Source organism: Strigops habroptila, chromosome 4 (assembly GCF_004027225.2).
Source record: "Strigops habroptila isolate Jane chromosome 4, bStrHab1.2.pri, whole genome shotgun sequence".
NCBI lineage: Eukaryota > Metazoa > Chordata > Aves > Psittaciformes > Psittacidae > Strigops > Strigops habroptila.
The window spans coordinates 18117766-18135308 of NC_046358.1; the positions used below are offsets into that span (position 1 = coordinate 18117766).

The 17543-nt window shown below is 42.0% G+C and overlaps 1 protein-coding gene across 4 annotated transcripts in view; it reads left to right on the forward strand.

The window, feature by feature from the left end:
• Positions 1-17543, forward strand: part of SYT16 (synaptotagmin 16) — a 114531-nt gene that overhangs the window by 68894 nt on the left and 28094 nt on the right. For 2 of the 4 annotated variants that reach the window (XM_030481369.1, XM_030481370.1), the window contains one exon: positions 57-182. The exons of the other annotated variants lie outside the window; for them this stretch is intronic. The gene's annotated coding sequence lies outside the window, so the exon portion shown is untranslated. The remainder of the gene's footprint in view (positions 1-56; positions 183-17543) is intronic. 4 annotated transcript variants of the gene reach the window in all.

Consider the following 17543-nt stretch of genomic DNA (forward strand, 5'->3'; position numbering starts at 1 on the left):
CACACATGCTCTTTGTATTTTATTTTTCAACTCTTTATTTCCTCTTTTTCCTTTAGATTCATTCTCTAACATCAAGAGTGTGAACTCTTCTGATGGTAACCTAGACATGCAGAGAGACTGTAATATCCTGGCAACTTAAAATTTCAGTCATGGATTAAAAAGATCAAGAGAAGATGTTTGAGGTATCCTTATTTCTGTTAGCTTTGTTACCTAAACCTAAGTGTCAATGTAAGTGAGCATATGGGCTTGCTGACATTCAGTAAATATGTTCAGTAGCATTATTAGCTTTGAATATTTTTCCTTCTATTTGGCATTTTTTACCCCATTTCTGCAAAATACATGTTTCCTGTTTATCCGTATATTCTTTTCAGAACATTGCATCTTGACTTTATTTCACTTAATGTACCATATTTCTCTCCACAATGGAATATTTTAAACCTAGATTGGCACAAAGCAGTAGCAATGTGAATGCTTTTTGTTGCCATGGAAATATTTCTGGGCACTTACTAAAGACCTGGTTGCCAATAGTAATGTAACAGAAAATAGATATGCTTCATTTAGCAGCCACTGGTGATTAAAGAGGCATAGAAACCTGTTACAAGGTCATTCATATATATATTTTATTGGGTTTAGGGAAAAAAAAAACAACAACCCAAGATGAGAATCATTTTGTTTTAAAAAAGATGCAAAACAAAATCCAATATTTGTTCTCCTCTCTTAAGCTTACAGCATGCTTCTGAGATGAAGTAAAATAACATTATAGTTAAAAACCATCATTACCCCTTCTCCTTTTTATCAAATATGTTTTTGATGTCATTTTGCCTCCCAGGAAATGTTTCCTAGCTCCCAAAGTGGCTTTTCTGAGGCCCCAAAGCAGCACACGCATTATTGAAAACCATTTTTAGGCTTAGGGATCTAATAAAGTGTTTGAGCAATGAAATTTTTGGATTCTTAAGTCAAACGTCTGTTAGACACTGTGAGGCATGATAATCAGCAGGGTGCAGGTTTGGCTGCTGCCAAGTCCTGGTCTGTACTTAAAGGATGCTAATAATGTTGTGACAAGGACTCAAGAAAATGCAGGGAAAATTTTTTCACTTTGAATGCTTTTGATCCACAGTTCAAAAATGAGAAAGTAGTTCGGCAGGAAATGCCAGGTGCTTGGTTTAAGAGGTTAGTGATGGGAAAGCAGCCCCTTCCATGCATGCAGATCCCTGCCACTGTTTGCAAATCATATAGTTGTAAATTTTGCAAATACAGATGAACTTTCTATTGCAGCTTCCTTGAGACATTCCTTCATAGTCTAATTTCAGTGTTTCTGATAGAGAAACTGTCTCCCATTGCAGAATGGGGAGAGAGCAGCCTTTGCATCCCCCTGCAGCTAAGACACTGCTGCTCAGCTGACTGGGGTGGCTGGCAAGACTGTGGCTGCCAAATCCATCATTACACATTTGGCTAAAGAACTGAAAAAAAGCAGTGGAGCAATAAGACACTTCTAAAAGTAGTGCACTGCAAGCAGAGGGGTAGAGCTGGCCAATCCGTCTGCTTCCCAGCCTGAATCCGTAGAGAAAAAACCGTAATAACGAAAAGGTGAAGAGCAGCAATAATTGTGCCATGAATGCAATGGCTTTAGCCCACTTCTTCCTCAGGGACCACGTCCTTCAGAAACAAAAAGTCAAAGTGACCATTAAGTTAGCAGATTCAGCAGGCACTGCTCTAAAAAGGCATGGGGACAGGCACACTAGCAGAACTGAGTTTTCTGAATCAGAGTTGAATTATTTTTGCACAGAGAGTTCTGTGACTGAAGAGTCTCCCAAGCTATCTGACATTGTTTTCATAACCCTAGAGTAATATACAGGTAATCACTACACTTAAACTGCATGAAGTCCTTGGAGATCTTTTTCGCCATCAATTAGACAATCTCAGTGCTAGCTAAAGATTGCATTTCAGTTGCACTACAATAATTATTTTCGACCTTGGAACAGTAAGAAGTTTGACGTCCTAATAGGAATCTTGTCTAGATGGCTAGATAGTTATCCTCAATACATGTGTAAGGGGAGGCCTCCTCTGATGCTCGGGGAGTTTTTAAAACTAGAAAGCACTATTGCATTTACTTACCTTGGCCTCCAGCTTAACAGGGGTCACTGTTTCTTGCCAGTAATTGCTGTAGTAGAGGAAATTATTCTTTCTGCTGTATATGAGCACTCCTGACGTCAGTAAATGACCTTTCATACAGTCAGGAATTCCTAGGCAAGAAGGAAGTTTTCATGAGGTCCTATAAACCCATACAGCAAAATATACCCATAACAAAAAGATGGTGCTTGTGTGATAAATAGAACTTCTGCTAGAACCTAAGACTAAAGTAGATAGATGGCCAGTTTCCATGTAAAGATCCCAGGTGTTTATAAATTTTATCACCTGTCTGACTATGGAGCCAGCTAGTGTTCTAGCCAGAACGTAGCCCTCTAAAAATCACTGCCTGTACTCAAAGCAGGACATTTAAAGAGGCTACACTGAATCAATAGCACCACTAGGACTAAGTGAAGGAAAGTGAAGACAGGCAGTGGACAAAAGCACTTCACAGAAAATACTCCTGGCTGCTCAAGTGGGAGAAAGCGCTAACGTGACTGGGGATATGCATCTGCTCTCTGAAGAAAGCAGTACGAGTCTGCTGCTTTCTGAAATGAAGTGCAGACGTGAGTTTGCACTGAATGCTTTCTCTCTGGGAAATTCAGAACCACTCAGAAAGTGCTTGTGCACAGACTTTTGTCCTTGTGAAGGTGGTACTATGTTTCTTTTTATATTTAAAGTACTTCTTTGCAATTCTGTCTTTCCAAAGTTTCAAATTATAAGGGATCTTCATCTCTGGTGCCAAAGTGTGTGCTGATGGGAGTACACAATAGACCTGAAAGGAGGGTGGATTGCGGCATATCGGCTTTACAGCTGAGGGAATGAAACCAAGGAGTGATTCAAAAATTTTCAAAGGTCCTACCACTGTGGGCTCTGTCTTGGGCATGTCAACATTGCTGTTCACCCTCAGTCAGTGATTTTAGACACAGTATCTTTCTAAGCTCACTGGAGATCAGGAGTTTGGGTTTTCACCAAGTTCCTTGTCTGGTGGGCAGAGCTGCTTTGTGTCTAGGTCCTTAGGGGGCATGAGGAAGGATGCTGTGTTCAGGAGTACTTGTCATCTGCTCTTGCCATCTAGAAGGTTGCATAAGCTGTATGGAGAAGGGTGTATTTGAGAGGGAGAAATGGAGTTTACCATTCAATGCTGTTACAGAACAAAATGTGTGTGTGAGCGTGTGTGTTTGTGCATGTATTTTCTGATCCACTTTTGCTATGTGGCATCCACTTCCCACTCCCCATATGGCAATTGCAACACTATCTTCCTCTGGGAAGGTTGTTTAGGACTCAAGAGGCTTCATTTACTGATAAACAGTATCTTGGCGGCATCTGGGAAATGCTGCCTCTCTCCTAGAAACCCTGCCTCCTCACCTTCCATCTCCTACTACAGGCGAGGCAGGTGTGAATGATCTCATTGTGTTGTGGTGGAGGTTACGTGCAGGCATACTAGCAGCACTCTGTGCAGAGCTGGAGCATAGTATTTCTGTGTGCTGATACAAACAGTAGTACTTACTGTATTTTTTTTTTTTTTGTCAGTGTTGCTAGCTTAGCTCACTTTGTAGAAGGCTACTTATGCAAACTCATGATGGCAGGCAAATGCTTGCAGAAGGGAATGACCATTAGGACCTCTGGAAGCATGGATAATTCATCTTCGTTTCCTCCTAGCATCTTTGCATTGCTTAACAGCACAAGAATTGCTAATATAAGCTTACATGAGATGAGATCACTCTGCCAAAAGATGAGCTGGCGTTGTTCCTCACCTCTTGCCATATAAGGTATGACTTCCTTGTGCCCAGTTAATTTTTGGCTGTTGGAATGACCTGTTGGCAGCAGTTATCATTTTGAGTGGCATTGTAGACTCCTGAAAGTTTTAGTAACTGAGGGGAAAGGCTGCAGTGAAAAAAGAGAGGAAGATTACAGTGGAGGAAAAAGTATGCAGTTTTATAGACAGTTGGTGGTATTGTTGGGCTATGTCAGTCTTCCAACTAATGAGGAAGGTGTAGTTGGGTTGTACCTCTGCAGGTATCTCTGTACGCTGTTTGCGTGATTCTTTTGCAGTTTCCCCAGATGCAGTTAGGGAGGCTTCCTCAGTAGCTATTTGTAGGCCAACATGAATGACTTAGGTTAAATTTTAAATCAGTTCATAGCAAAATCTGTAGAAAATCCCTTCCAGTGACCCTGATAATAGCTCATGCTGTCATGGCTTCACCACCCTACCTAAAATTTTTCTGATTTTCAGGCAGGTGCTCCCTTGTGTAGAGAGCTCAGTATCCATGTGAGAGGAAGTGTCCCTGGGGGGAGCTCATTGCACTGGTCATGAGTGCTTGCCCACACAAGCTCGGTGCTTGGAGGCATTTTTCTCCTCAGGCTGAGGAGCCCATATGGTCTATATGTAGCAGCATAATCTGTGTGGGAGTATTTTCCAGCAAATAGTATGAGAGTGGTGGTGCTGGAGAGAAAGCCCTGAATTTGGATTAATGAGAGCACTGAGGTTTGCTGAACTTCTGCTTTGCAGGGTCAATTTTGGGGTCTAGTCTTATTGCCATAAATAATGTAGGTATAAAACCGTTGGGCCTGAGGCTTCAGTTTTGCAGTTGTCAGTAGGTGATTAAAACTGCAGCTGGTAAGTGTTGCCCTTCCCTGATCACAGAGTTGTATTACTTTCCATGTCTGGCCTCACAAGCATGCCACTGTGTGGTGAACTGGACCAGCTCGGTCCTTCAGCTGAGAGTTACCTGCCCCTTCCCTATTACTACTGACTCAAGGCGAGTTGGCCACATGATTGCTAAAACTGAAACAAGGGGAAGGGAAGGAGGACAGGATTGTCCCTTTTGTGTAACAGCTTTGATCCTGAACGCATGTGAGTCTTGTTGCACCACATCCTCACCCACTGCTGCTGCTGTAATCTGTGATTTTCCCAGGAGTGCTATGGAAATGGTGGTGTTACAGCAGTGGTGAAGGGGGACTGTGGTGAATCAACCCTCTGGTAGCAAACAGAAAGTTTCAATTAGAAAAATCAGTGGGAAAATAGATATCTGCCTTGTTGCAATGCAGTTGTTGTCTGTAGCAACCCCAAACAAATACCCTTATAAGAGAGTTGATTTTCACCTTGTTAATCAGCAGAGACTTGTGGTTACAGTTTTGGGTGCTATGAATGGTGCGTAATCAGCATGCATATGCTGGGTCTGGCAGGTTGCGAGTGTGGCGTAGTGAAACCTCTTTAAAGAGGAGCAAGAGTCAGTGTCCTGGGTTCCCTGAGCATTTCCTTGGCCAGTTTGATTTCTGCTAGGTGGAAGGCCATTATCTGGAAGAATCATAGAATAGTTAGGGTTGGAAAGGACCTTAAGGTCATCTAGTTCCAACCCCCATGCGATGGGCAGGGACACCTCACTCTAGACCATGTTGCCCAAGGGTCTATCCAACCTGGCCTTGAACATTGCCAGGGATGGAGCACTTACTACTTCTCTGGGCAACCTGTTCCAGTGCCTCACCACCCTCACAGTAAAGAACTTTTTCCTTATATCCAGCCTGAACGTCCCCTGTCTAGGAAGCTAGTGCCAATTCAGAGAAACTTCCTTAAATGTAGTGGAGAGATCTTCAAATTTACTCCCTTGCATTAGAAGGAGAAGTGTGTATCCAAGCCAAGCAAAGAAGTAGAAGAGGTGATTGACGGGGAACCCATTGTAGTACAAAAGCTACCAGAAAAACTGTCTTAAATATAATGCTTAAAAAGTGAAAGTTATTTTTTGTTGGAAGAAAAAGACAGTGTTTTCTAACTCATCAGCCATTGGGATCCAGCAGTTTGCTCAGTTTCCGAGTCCATGAGCATTTACAGCCCCACACCCCAGAGCATACACTGTATCTTGCAGTGTCTCCAGCTTAGACACAGCATCTGCTGACAGAAGGTGCTTTTCTGCCTCTGCAGCTGTATGTTTTCTTCAAGCAACCTAACCTGTGCTGACAAAGGGATGTAACTGCATCCACACCAGGGGTTTTCCTGGCTTGGCAGTGTCTCCTACAGTGTGTAATCTCTTTTTTCCTCCACTTTTCCACAAATCCTGGACCTGTGCTAATAAAACCCAGTAGCATAAATGAAGCCTGACTCAATCTTACTCCACACGTAAAATGTAAATTAGGTGACTGGTAAAATCAGGGATGATTGTGCTTCTGCTTCTTGGCTGCCATTTCCTTTAGCTGAGGAAGAACCTTAGGTGGCAAACTGAGAGTCAGTTTGAAGCTGAATCCCATGTTCCTGTTTTTGAAATCCAAATTTGGGAGTAGGAAAAAAGCAACAGGAAAATATGTTGATTTTCATGCTGTTTTCTGTGGACAGTTCTCTATTTCTTTGCACAGCAGTGTGCAGAATTGGAATTTATTGCACTGACTGCTGTATTGTTTGGCTATAGAGTTTCTTGATGGCCAGAGCCAAATAATGTCTTGCTTCCAATTACTCTCTGACTTCCTAGCCTTTATTTATTTATTTATTTGTTTATTTATTTATTTATTTTTAGTGGGAAAATTCCCCTGGTATGAAAGCTGCCAAATTGTGATTCTCTCTCCCTGCATTGCATGGAAACACCCGAATACCCAAATGTGTTTGCCTCTGAGAGCTTCCCAGTTGGTTTGGTCATGTGGTTGGAACAGATGAAGAGGTAGAGATTGACATGTTGTAGAAGCAGGACACTGTCACTTGACACTCATCAGTGTACCTTACCTTTAATACTGGGCACCAAATGGTTCCCTGGTTGGTATACCTACCAGAAAGTGACAAAACCACATAGGTCTGTGTGCAAGGAGAAAGCCCAGCTGAAGGTAGCCTTTTCTTTGTTAGGGTATGACCAATTTGTGTTAGACAATGATTCACGGTCGCTGTGCGCAGTCTCTTTGTCCATAATGTCATGTGTAGAAGCATGGGTTTACTGTATCACAGTGCATTCTTCATCAATTTTAAATACATTTGAGGTCTAGTTGGATGTTTTGGGTTTTGTGTGAAGCTACGGGGTGCCTTCATTAGTCAAGACTGTAAATCAGATAGTTATGTTACTTTGTACTTCAGTCTGAACTTCAGTTCAAATGGTTGACAACAAGAGCAAGAAGATTGCAGATTGAAGACAGTGCAAATCAGAGCTGTAGTTGCATAGGAATTGGCAGTAGCAACTCCACATGTGTTGCTGCATGTTTCCTTTACAAACTGTTCCTTCTTTTTTTCAGAAAAGCTTTAACAAATCCCGTGTTTGCAGCAGACCTTTCCAGTTGTTTAGAAGAAAAGCCCTTTTCTTTCTGTGTGCATTTCTGGGTATTGCTGTGTTGGGAAACGTTGCAGGTCACTGTTTCTCTCTGTCATCCTGATCATGAAAATTTTAAGGCCAGGCCTATGTGACTGCTTCTATAATAGCAAAGAACACGCCACAGAGTGCTCCTGGGGTGCTCCAAGAATATGCATTATGCACAGAGGTACTGGTATCGTCTTTGGTTATAAGGTCAAATAATTTTTTTTTTATAGTACTTCTGCTTCCTTTGGGGCTTGGTGATTCTTCCATTGAAGCTGTCACTGACTTCTGTGAAACAGAATCAAAATCTTTAAGAAGAAAGTGGGCACAGAAGGGCAGCATTAAATGTATAGGAAAAGCAGATATTTGGTATTTGCAAACTTTTCATTGTTCAGCCAAAATGACTGTTGTTTGTTATTGCTGGGTTTTTGACATGCAGGCAGACAGGACACATGCACTACATCTATATTTTACACCTACACTATGTATTTTGTTCTTTTTTTTTCTTTTTTTTTTTTTCTTGGATAAGCACTGAACAAATGATAAGTTATTCTTTATACTTAGTAACACTGCGGAGAATTCTTGAATTATTTATTTTATGCATTTTAGCTTAGTGTGTTTGGATGCCGGTAAGCTAACTTTGTGACTGATTGAGTGTTTGAAATTTCTGAATAAATAGTGGTAGTTTGAAATATCTTTCAAGAAAAAGAGGTCACCCTCCTTCCTCCCCCACTATCTGCTCCGGGGAAAAAAAAATCCCACATGCCTCCTTATGAGTGGTGGGAAGTTGATTTGTAAACCAGATGCTGCATAGGAGTAATTGAGTTGAAGTTGCTAGAAATATGTATATGCTATGCAACATCTGCAGATCTCAAGATGTATTCATTATCTTTCCAGAATTTAGATTGTAATTATGGGTCCTTTATTTCAGTTTCCATGGTGATACAGAAAATGTTTCCCCCTTGTCCTTTCCTAATCAGGACACTTGTATATTTGAATGGTGAACGTTTTTATCTCCCCTGGGTAAAGTTAGTTTTATTAATACAGAAATATTAAGTTGACATGGAGCTGTCTGCTGCTCAGGCAGAGATTCAGCAGCAGACGTATCAAGCATTTGATACAGATTGCCCAGTGCCGCCATTTAATTTGCGTAGATGCTAGTAAGAAATAGCATCCAGTGTTATAACAAGTGATGGAGTCATACTTTGGGGATTGGTAAAGTTAAAATCAAAGTCAGGTGTCCAATAAACATATCAAACTGGGCCAGACTCCTCCCTCCATCCCTTCACCTTTCCTCTTCTGTCTTAGAAAAAGGGCTCTGCTCTCTTTAGCATGTGGGTAACCAGAGTGCCCTTACAGGAGCGGTCCAGGAGTGCTGTATCCACATGGCCTTTGTGAAATTTCTTGTAATAACCAGAATTGCACAGTATGTTAAAGCACATCAAGTATACAGCCTCATGCCCTCGTACCCAGGTTTATAGTGTTATGGTTGTTTCATAAAATGGGGGAAGATGTGGATTAATTACTAAAGATGATATTTTACTCAGGATGTTTTGGTAAGCTGTTTGAGTGAAGAGTGGACTTTATTTTAACTGGAATAATTTTTATTTTTTATCTTAAATAGCCAAAAGTCATACACAGATAAGTAGAACTTAGCAGCAGCATTTAAATTAATTTTGTAGAGGTTGCATGAGCTGCAGGTAGTGAACTGACAACACAGTTGGCTGAAGAGTTTTATGTGTTTTGGTTTATTTGAGTAGATCATAGCACATTTAGGCTATAGGGTTGATACAGCTTGAAATAATTCTTACTTAAAAAATTTTCAGAAAATTAAATTTAACTTACTAATTAAAACTGATTTTTAACAGCTTATATAAAAATAATCAATTTTTATGGTAGCTGGTCACTGATCATTTACAAACTAATGTCTAAAAGGTAAGAACTGTTAGTTTTTTCCTCCAGTTGAGAGCAGTTTTCTAGAAGGAACAGCAAGCTTATTGTCAGACTGTGGCAAATCAGACCAGAGGGTCAAACCCACCTGCGTGGCAGTATAGAAGAAGCCAGCTTCTGCTGGGCTGGTGGTGGGAACAGTTTGCTCTGGTACTGCCAGCTTCCTTGCTTTGTCCTCTCTGCCCACAGACTTGAGTGCTGTCTTCTGTGCAGCAGCAGGTAAATTTATGGAGCAGTGACAGCAGTTGTCATTAAGTTTGTACTACAGATTTTTAATAGACCCAACACAGTGTGTAAAATCAGCATCCAGTTTCCCCACCTCTAGCTGTATGACTGGTGTGAGATTTGAGGTGGAAAAACATGCTTTCCCTCCCAAACCAGGCAGTGTCACTGAGAAAGCTGCCCTCCACCCATTTGTCTGCAATGTCCTTTTTTTCAGCTGCTTGGGTTTGCCATGGTGATTATCAAAGTGAATCTTGGCAACCGTATCGTACATTCCATGCTCAAGAGCAGGCAGTGCACCGACCACACTAGACAGCTGGCTTGTTCACACACAACATGCATGTACACACCAACTGCCCATTATCCCCACTGCTCTGTGCTGTCAGTGGGTCAAGACATCCTGCTGTTGTGCTGCCTTGATGCTGATGGCAGGGAGATCAGCAAATGCCTCTGCATTTTAATCCTGATAAAGCAAGGCCAAGTATATATATAGTATGTATTGAACCCTCCTTCACCCATCTGGCGGATATTCACGCACTAATGAGGGTGCAGTCATCTCATATTCAAAGCACGTGTTGTAGCAGGAGGGGAAGGGCACTCACAGGGATGTGGTCAAATGCATATCTTCACTTTTAAAGGTTATAATTTACATTGGTCTCCTGAGTTCCTCTGCTGCTGGCAGATGGAGTCAGCAGCGCCTGTTAGCCAACTGCCGTAATTATGTGTTCATGGTATTAACCCAGAGCAGGTTATGTCTGAGTTGCTTTTTCTGCACAAAAGAAGTTCCCTTTCCACCTTAGCAGGAGCTGCAGGGGCCTGGAAGCATGAAAAAGTTTTCAAGTACTTTGCTTATTACTTAGTCTTTGCACATGCTAATGATTTTACAAGTGGTTCTTTGTGTTGTGTCTTACTTTGTGTTCTACTTTGTCAAATACCTTACCAAAAAACCAATAGAGTCACATGCAGAGTTGGGTGAGGTCTAGTAATATGTAAATGTTACTGATACAATATGAAATTCACAGACTTTACACAGGTTTGAAGAAGCAGGTGATTCTCAAGTTCATTCCCAAATCCTCCCTAAGCTCTTGGTCCCCTTTTTCTCCCTGGAAGGTCCATCTGAGAACTAGGAATGTGCTGTGTTGTCTGGCTTCTTGGCCAAGGGCAGCAGAGAGTCTATAGCCTGAGTTGTGATTTTTTTTCCCAGTAAACAGTTACAGGGAGGATGAAGACCAGACAGCATCTTCAGGCAGTGATGATGAGGTGATTAAGCAGTTTGATATCTCTGTGTCGTGCTTACAAAGTTTTTGATCAGAAGTATCTGAAAAAGCAACACCAGCAGGCATAGACCATAGACCCAAATTCAGCCATTTACTCTCCAGACAAGAGGAGTACGGTACATAGCTATCTGAATGCAAAGGTACTGTTTGCATGAAATAAAGTTTAAGAAGTTGGAGTCTAAGATCTGTAGCCTCAACATGGAGAGGTTCTTTTGTTGTGGAGAACAAGTCCTGAATCTTGCTTTCTCGCTTACTTGGTTTCCTTATTGGTTACCTGCAGCTCATTTCTAAAATGCTTAGAGGTAAGAATCATAGAATCATAGAATCGTAAGGGTTGGAAAGGACCTTAAGATCATCTAGTTCCAACCCCCCGCCATGGGCAGGGACACCTTCCCTAAACCACGTGCTCAAGGCTCTGTCCAACCTGGCCTTGAACACCGCCAGGGATGGAGCATCCACAACCTCCCTGGGCAACCCATTCCAGTGCTTCACCACCCTCACTGTAAAGAACTTCTTCCTTATATCTAGTCTAAACTTCCCCTGTTTAAGTTTGAACCCATTACCCCTTGTCCTACCACTACAGTCCCTAAGGAAGAGTCCCTCCCCAGCATCCTTGTAGACCCCCTTCAGATACTGGAAGGCTGCTATGAGGTCACCACGCAGCCTTCTCTTCTCCAGGCTGAACAGCCCCAACTCTCTCAGCCTGTCTTCATATGGGAGGTGCTCCAGCCCTCTTATCATCCTCGTGGCCCTCCTCTGGACTCGCTCCAACAGCTCCATGTCCTTCTTATGTTGAGGACACCAGAACTGTACACAGTACTCCAAGTGAGGTCTCACGAGAGCAGAGTAGAGGGGCAGGATCACCTCCTTCGACCTGCTGGTCACGCTTCTTTTGATGCAGCCCAGGATACGGTTGGCTTTCTGGGCTGCAAGCGCACACTGCCTGCTCATGTTAAGCTTCTCGTCAACCAACACCCCCAAGTCCTTTTCTGCAGGGCTGCTCTGAATCTCTTCTCTGCCCAGCCTGTAGCAGTGCCTGGGATTGCCCCTACCCAGGTGTAGGACCTTACACTTGGCTTGGTTAAACTTCATAAGGTTGGCATCGGCCCACCTCACAAGCGTGTCAAGGTCCCTCTGGATGGCATCCCTTCCCTCCAGCGTATCAACCGAACCACACAGCTTGGTGTCGTCGGCAAACTTGCGGAGGGTGCACTCAATCCCACTGTCCATGTCACCGACAAAGATGTTGAACAGGACCGGTCCCAACACCGATCCCTGAGGGACACCACTCGTTACAGGTTTCCAACTGGACATCGAGCCATTTACCACAACTCTTTGCATGCGGCCATCGAGCCAGTTTTTTATCCACCGAGTGGTCCATCTATCAAATTGATGTCTCTCCAATTTAGAGACAAGGATGTCATGCGGGACAGTGTGGAACGCTTTGCACAAGTCCAGGTAGATGATGTCAACTGCTCTGCCGCTGTCCATCAGTTCCGTGGCTCCATCATAGAAGGCCACCAAATTGGTCAGGCAGGATTTCCCCTTAGTGAAGCCATGTTGGCTGTCACCAACCACCTCGTTGTTTTTCATGTGCCTTAGCATGTTTTCCAGGAGAAACTGTTCCAAGATTTTGCCAGGCACAGAGGTGAGGCTGACTGGTCTGTAGTTCCCTGTGTCTTCCACCTTCCCCTTCTTGAAAATGGGGGTTATATTACCCTTCTTCCAGTCATCGGGAACTTCACCTGACTGCCAGGATTTTTCGAATATGATGGACAGTGGCTTAGCAACTTCAAGAGTCTGAATCCATGTCCTGCTGAAGTCCATGAAGATCTTTTCATTAACTGTATATGGCTTTTGAATTCTGGCTCCTAATCTGCTGGGATTTTCATGGATTTTATCACCAATTTTGCCAGAGTAAAGACTGCAGGACTTTGTTCTAATTATTTTTGATCTGTGCTATGTAAGTAACTTCTTTAGCAAGTCTTTTAGCAGAAGTTGAATGTCTCCTTTTGTAACAGCTTTGCAAACACAAGGTGAACAGTGAATTATGCTGTATTATTTGCCAGCACATACGCCAAATGTCAGGCAATGACAGAAACTAAAATTTATGGCACAGAAGGGAAGACTTTTATGATGTTATATGGGCTAATGTAATGACTCTTTTATACAAACAGAGATGAAATGCATTTAAAAACATAGCTACTTAGAGAATTGGCCTGAACACATTCTAAAATCTGGAGAAGTTCATTAGAGGGAAGAGTTGTGAAAGTGCCCTTTGTTTTTAGTTCTGTAGGATGTTTTAATTTTGAAATATAATTGCTTGATTTTATTGCACCCTGTGATTAGAGTGATCTTTTTAAGAGACGGCTCTCCATTGAACTCTTCTTCTGGCATAACATGGTGCAGAGTTCCTCTTACTTTTCTTTTAAGAGTTAATATTAATGTTGTTGAAATAAGTGTTCAGAAACTAGATGAAACCAGATGTTGAAGCTTACTTCCACTGAGACATTTGGTATTCTGCCTCGTTCTTCACTAAGCTCAAGATTAGATCCTTCGTTACGAACAAGTGCCTATGAACTAATCCTTGGGTATGTCAGGTCTCCTTCAAACCCAGAGAGGCTTCCGAGGCATGTAGAGCTGCTGTTACTGGGTGTACAGCAATAGTTGCACACACCCACGGCTCCTGATAAGAGACGTTTATTTGGGAGAAAAGCTGAGTGGTTGGGGTAAATCCTAGATAACCCCACACCCTGCTACCCTCCAGTTGCTGGTCTTAAAACTCCATTTGCGTGAGAGTCTGTTTTGGCCTCTAGCTGGTGCCGTGATCACAAAACACATAGACAGGTTTGTGGGTATAAAGCCATCGTTGTGCCCTGAGGGTATATCAAACACTGTTTCAGCTGAGCATGTCATCTGGACTTTTTTGGGTGGGAGGGATGAAGGATCTTTCAAAAATGTCAAGTCCAGATTGGGCTCATGGCACTTTCAGACCTTCTTTGGACTCTGCCCAAGACTTCTCTTCTCCTTGTGTTCTCTTACCAGACCTTTTCCTCATATAGCTGGTAGTTTTCTCACAAAATCAGAACTTTGTAACAAATTTAGGCATGCAGTGAAGTTGAGCATCTCGGAGAGCCCTGAATAGCTTCTCTCCCACTCAGCCTTGACATATGGCAAAGTTTTCTCACATCATGTTCTTACACGAGATTTTCCTTGACCTTCTGTTTCTGTTATCAGTGTCATGACAGTCTGCATGTCGGACTCATTTAGCTTTAACTTTCGCCTCTTAAAAATCTCTGTAGTAACCTGAATAGAGCTTGGAAAGAGGAGTGCTCACTGCAGGAAGGAAGTGTTTGGAGGATGCTCCTGGGGAGCTGAATGGTTTGAATGCCAGCTCTGCCCACAGTATCTCTGCAAATCAACCGTTAATAAAGAGCCTATTTTAGTCCTGGAAACATGGAGTCTTCTCAGGCATTACCCAGCATGTGGTAAATTAAACAATCTTGGCCTGATTGCAAAATGTCACTTGAAATTTAAGATCCTTTTTCTCTTTAACCCCTAAAATTTACAAGCCATTTTTGTTTAGATTTATTGTAATTAGATAATAATTTTGCTCCTTTGAGGCTCTTCTAGGAAGTTTTTTAGCACTTTTTGATGGCTAATCTCAAAATAACCAGGGGCAGGAGTACTGCTCAGTCTCCCTGGTTTGGTTCAGTGTGAAGGAGCACATAGTGCCAGGATACCATAGAGTGATTTGGAACTGAGGCTGTACCAATAGCCAGGCCAGAGGATTAGTGCTGCTTGAGGACAAATATGCCTCAGTCCTACACACTCATATCTCTGCTGCTGTTACTGTCTTTCGGGAAGAGAGGTTTGAAAATCACTGTTAGGTGGTAGGTAGGAGGATTTCAAGTCCAGAAGTACCTAGTTCCATACTGAAATCCTTCCCTCCTCTGATCCATATTTAAACAGGTTCTTAACTTTCAGCATGTGTTTATGTACAGTTTATATACAGTCTAGAAGAAAGGATCAAATTTCTTTCATTTTAGAAAATCACAAAGAAGAGACTTGTTTTTCTTGTAAAAGTACAATGATTCACAGCAGTCCACAAAGCAAACATTGCCTTGGTCATAGGCATAGCAAAGGTAATAGGCATATATGGAACTCTTCATCTCAGTGTTTCTTGCTGGTCAATGAACTATGTGGTGGTAATTTAACAAGAACTGTTACACTCCATCTTATAACTCTGGCAGTGTGTTTTAGGAAGTGATGAGGCCTCTCAGGACATTTCTTCGGCACATTGTAGTGCTTCATAGAACTGAGAGATTGTGTATCACTGAAAAAGAAGAAAGATACTGTAGGTTAACCAGGCCACTTACCTGCAAATGTGAGGGGACATTTTCCAGCCTGATTTTCAGTGTTTGATGTGCTGAGCTTTCCCGTGTCTTTGGATAGATGCTTCCATGTGCCAGTGCCTTCTAGAATTCTGTTTGGAGGTGATGCTCATCACTTTCTTCAGTTTCTTCATAGCCAGTTCTCCAATCCTGAATGCAGACTTTCCTGATTTATTGGTAATTTATGTTCCTCAGTATTCCCCTTGCCTCCTTCCTGGCCTGTGGGCACGTGTGACACAGCAGGGAAAGGTTGGGAGGCAGGACTGAAAAAAAAAATCAAATCACACTCTTTTAGTATAAAGTACTGTCTGCCCTTAATTTTAGAATTGACTGCTATTGCTCTGTGGGGACTTTTGGCTAACTAAATTTCAAATAGTTAGATAATGCTGTCTCAATGTATATCCCTGACACTGTGCTGTTTATTCATGTCAGGTATTCATAAGACATTTGACATTTTCTTCTGTAAAGATCTCTCAGGTAAATTACAGGCATTTTACTGCTCTGACCTTTTCCTTTACATGAAGAACTTTTGTTTTCACCATTTTTTTTTTTGTGAATATGATGTTAGAATGGATGTGATTGGAGAGGTATAGTTGTTCTAGTCTGTATAGTTGGGTTATTACCTGTAATGATCCTATAATACTGGTATTTGTAAGTGATCATCTCTTAGCAAAGTACTTTAAATTTAAAGAAAAAGACTGTTTCACTGAATGGTTTTGGTGAATCACCTTTTCCGTTCCTTTCCCTGAATACTACATTTTCTTTCCTAACACATTTTGTGCCCAAGTCTTAGGGAGATGGCTTGCTCTATTAATATATTTCTGGAGTTCTCCTGTTATGAATAGCCTTTCATGGCTTTAATGTAGTTTTTGTAAATTCCTCTATTATTGATCTAGATATTATCCCAGCAGGAGTCAAAACCACAAGACAATTGTGTGGGGATAATTTCTTACTACAGTAGCATTTTATTCTGAAAGCCTGCTGTGTGGTGTGTGCTTTGATGGATGACCCACTGTTTAAAATGTGTATTAGACATTGGCTTGCTAATTAAATGCCTTAAGGAGTGTCTGTACCCATTCAGTCTCAGTAAATTTGTGGAATTTCTGTTATTTTATTTCTTGCTTATGTTCTTGTGTTTACTTCTTTCTATTTTCTGATTTTGTAGAGAAGAATGGGAGTAATACCAAAGAATCAAATTGCTTTCTACCCTTACTCAAGAGTTTCAGTTCAGGGCAATGGTGAGACAATGAGGGCTCTCAGTTTCAGGACTAGGTCTGCCAGGGGAGGATGAGGAGGAGAAGAGGTGGGCTTTGCATTTCAGAAGGGAGTGAGAAGAGCACAGAGAGACCTGAATTTGGATCCCTTGTTCCTCCTGAGGGATCATCTCCCATGTCTCAGAAGAGGACCATAATTACATATGTAATATTTACACATAATTACAAAGCTGTGAGGTGCTCTCAGACTTCTCTGTTGAAGTGCCCATGGTTGATGCATTTTACTGGGAGGGAGGATGTGAGACTATTCATAGTCGAAAAAAAGGGGATAAAGTTATTCTCCTAATCTCTGAGCTGTTAAACTGAAAGAGCAGTCAAGGAGCGCATGGACTTCCACACACCTCCAGGAAATGTTTCCTAAGTATAATCCTCATTCCCTTTATTGTTGTTGTTTTGGTTTTTGCTGGTGTTTGGGGTTTTTTTTGGAGGGAGGGGGAGGGTGTTTCATTTGAGTTTTTTTTGGTTTGGGGTTTTTTTTTATTTGGTTGGTTTGTTTTGTTTTGGTTGGTTGTTTTTCTGTTTTTCTTTTTTGTGGAGCGGGTATGAATCAGAAACAGCATGTTTACTGTGAAGGTTTCTGCAGGGCCGCTCTCAATCCCTTCATCCCCCAGCCTGTACTGATACTTGGTATTGCCCTGACCCAGGTGCAGGACCTTGTACTTGACCTTGCTGAACTTCATGAAGTTGATATTGGCCCACTTCTCATGCCTGTCAAAGTACCTCTGGATGGCATTCCTTCCCTCAAGTGTATCAAGTGTGCCACTCAGCTTGATGTTATCTGCAAACTCGTTGAGGGGGCACTCAATCCCACTGTCTATCTCATTAATAAAGATACTGAATAGTATTGGTCCCAGTGTGGACCCCTGAGGGACATCACTTTCACTGATCTCTGGACATTGAGCCATTCACTGCAACTCCTTATTTATCAAATATTCCATTTGTCAAATCTCTATCTCTCTGATTTAGAGACAAGGATATTGTGTGGGGCCATGTCAAAGGCCTTACAGAAGTCAAGTTAGATGATGTCTTTTG